The sequence below is a fragment of the Hoplias malabaricus genome, chromosome 9 (genome assembly GCF_029633855.1).
Source record: "Hoplias malabaricus isolate fHopMal1 chromosome 9, fHopMal1.hap1, whole genome shotgun sequence".
NCBI classification, from domain to species: Eukaryota; Metazoa; Chordata; class Actinopteri; order Characiformes; family Erythrinidae; genus Hoplias; species Hoplias malabaricus.
In genome coordinates, this window is record NC_089808.1 from 12,501 (window position 1) to 16,470 (window position 3,970).

Here is a 3,970-nt window from a genome sequence, read left to right on the forward strand (position 1 = left end):
GTCAGACACACACACACACACAGTCAGACACACACACACACACACACACAGTCAGACACACACACACATACAGTCAGACACACACACACAGTCAGACACACACACACACACACACAGTCAGACACACACACACACACACAGTCAGACACACACACAGTCAGACACACACACACACACACACACACACACACAGTCAGACACACACACACACAGTCAGACACACACACACACAGTCAGACACACACACACACACACAGTCAGACACACACACACACACACACACACACAGTCAGACACACACACACACACACACACACACACACAGTCAGACACACACACACACACACAGTCAGACACACACACACACACACATACGGGTTTATAGTGTTTATCAGGACACCCTGTAACCACCATGGTTTATGCGGACACACCTTTCCTGACACTCTACCAATTAAATATATGTGCCAAAAAATGTAGTTTGGTTTCATTAAGATACATCACACTTTAAATTTTGTTTTGGATACTAAAATCATGGGAAAGTATCATCTGACTTTTTACAGGTTTGAGGGGACTCAACAAAACATGGTTTGTAGGGACACACAGGTTTATAAGGACTGTTTACGTAAAATACACATACACAGACCTGAATATGGTTTACAAGGACAGACATGGTTTACCAGGACTGTTTATGTAAAATAAACATACACAGACCTGAATATTGTTTACAAGGACTTGCATGGTTTACCAGGACTATGTCAAAAAAGTGTTTATGGGTCAGTGACAGATAAGGTTTGGGAAGATGATCAATTCAAAAATATGTTTAAAACTTTAAAACAAAACATGCCTAAGGTTTGTGAAAGTGTATATTTTGTATTTCTGTTGTATTCACATTATTTAATGTGATATTTATACTATTTTTAAGAAACAGACAGCCTTTTAAATTGTCAAATGGTGTAACCACAAATACAAATATCTAATATTTCACACCACCAAGGGTTGATGTAATTGCTCTCATAAAGTTATTAGTTTATTTTATAATATCCCATGAGAATATGTTTTATTATATTTTTTCTTAATTTAGATTTTTTTTCCATTGTACTGAGCAAGACCATGTGTTCTTTGACCATTTGAGTAAAAATGGTTTAAACAACCATTATTACAGTGTAGTAGAGTATTAAATTATAATCCATATTAACTTTTTTGTACAATATTAGTATTTTAGACAAGATACTGGTTACACCAACTGACATTAATCGGTTACACCAACTGACCACAAACCTTCTACAGCAAAAGAACAAGAAATTGACTTTGAAACTGAAATTGAAACAAGAAAATAGTCATCAAGGTTAATAGAATTGGATAATTCTGCATATATTTATGTCATTCATCTTATTCCATATCAAAACATTTTCATAACATCAATGAAGAAACAGGATTAACTTGTGTTCGATTCTGATTTCAGTTCGTTTCTTATACAATTTCAGTTCGTAAAATGACAGCCATTGTTTTCAAAGAGAGTGAGTGAATGAAGGAGAAAGAGACATTGTGAGTGAGAGAGTATCAGACATTTTTTTTTATATTTCGTTCACCACTAAACTGTTTTGATTCAGTTTTTAAAAACTGACAACTATCAGTGTGAGTTTATGTCATCTGGTGAGATCTGAACAAATTGTTTCACATTAACATAATATAAAGGAAACAGCGTGTCAGAAACTTAAGACTTGAAAGGGGTTGAGGATGCCTGTGGTACCTCTACATTTGGCTGCACATAGTCATGGTCATGAGGGTTAACTATGGGTTACTGGCCAATATGCTGGTCATCTCCTGAAGTGTTAATCGATAGAGAAGTAAGGTTTAAAACATCAGTACCATTTTATTCTCTATATACTGTCTTTGGTACTGCTTCCAACTTTCCCTCATCTTTTGTTGTATTTTATTGTATGTGCACCTTTAACGTCTTTTGGCCAGGTAATTTGCCCTTGCAGCAAGATCTGTGTTCACTCACACTCTGTGGCCAGCCACTTGTAAGTGGCATCAACTGGGGGAAAAGATGTACACTTTATTTATAATAAATATATTTATATTATTTATTTATAATTTTAAACATACTGTTTACATGCATCGTAATAAAATATAAAAAATGTATTATGGAAGTTTAAATTTAAAATAAAAAACTTTGACATTTCAAAAATCGACAAATAACAACCTAAATATAACCCTATTAAAACTACTGTTCATGCTAAACAGTTACTCACTATTTAAGTTATAAAAATAATATAATTGGCACCATAAATTACATACACTTGACACTGAATCTGATCAAATTGGTCTCAAACAGAAAAGTTTCTATTTCTATTTTAAAAATCAAAATGTGCAGGCATTATTATGGACAACTATGTACACTCTTGACCTTTAGGGGAATATTCAAACACAGTTTTTACTTTACATTCAAATTTTTATGATTATTATGATTTATCAATATTTTAAGGAGGTTACACCATTTGACATTGTCTGACCATGGCTTAAAAACACTTAATTGTGTTACATTTTTACATTTTAGTGTTACAAGAGTGTTACTAACTTTGACTCATAGCAGTTGGGGTCTTCAAGGGTCCTTCTCTGTGACATAATTTTCTGCCACGTGATTTCATGACATAATACTTAAAAAATGGCTCCTTAATTGGTGGTTAAACCACATTTCAAGTGGTTGATGTGACAGACATTGTTCTGAATGTTTTAATTAATATGGGGAATAATGGGCTTTCATTACTTTTATTTTTTATAGAAAATTCTTATGCAAGATCATGCCAGATTATTTTTGAATTGATTTTGGAGAGAATTTAAAATTTTTTCAGCAAGTGTAAGTTTTTGGTTTATGTTTTTGTGGTTACACCATATTGACATTTTTACCAAAATTCTCTTAATACACTCTCAAAATTGAATAAATTCAAAACTTTAAGATTAGGGTTTGATGAAAATGATCATTTGCCAAAATGTATGTGAGTAAGCCAAAATCCTTCTGGGAAAACATCTTGTGGACAGAAGAGAATAAGATAGAGCTTTTTGATAAAGCACATTATTCTACTGTTTACCCAAAACCGAATGGAACATAGTACCTACAGTCAAATATGGTGGAGGTTCAAAGATATTTTGAGGTTGTTTTTTTTTTTTTTTTTTTAATAAACTTTATTAATTAATACAAATATAGGTACAGTCCTTTCAAAAGTTCCAGTTTACATAAATTATATACTCATACATCTAAACATTTAATTACACATATAAACGAGTACAGTCTCATATATTTAGGGTGTCCCAGAGAATAGAGTCTTTAAAAAGTATATTAAGAGTCCTTTGTCTTTTTAATTCAGTCCTAATGCTCTTCATAATTGCGTCACTAGAGACAAAAAACTGTTCTATTGTCATTTTACATCGTGTTTTCCACAACTTAGATTTTATCAAACATATAATATACCACATAAAATTACATTTATATTCATCAATATTACTATCAAAAATGCCATAATAGATACATATAATATTTACATCAAAATTTAAACCAATATCCTTTACTTTTTCCCACACTTTTTAGACCTATAACATTCTAATAAAAAGTGTTCCAGAGATTCTTCCTCTTGACATAAGGGCATTGGACACTTTATGGTTTTAATAAAACAACTCCATTTTACTAAAAGTCTGACTGGTAACCTCCTTACTGCGATTAACCAGGTTGTATCTCTAATAGTCTCAGATATATTTTTGCTAAGCATATTTTTTAGACATATTTTATTTTCCTCTTTATTTAGTTCTCTAAACTCAAAATTCTGTCCATAAATTTTATCAGTCACTATTTTATATATGCTTTTATTAGAAGAATTTATCCAATCAATTTTCAAATCATTGTATTTATGTATAAAATCTGAAAAGATTAATTTATAATATGGAATAGATCCTCTAGCTTTACCTTTTTTAG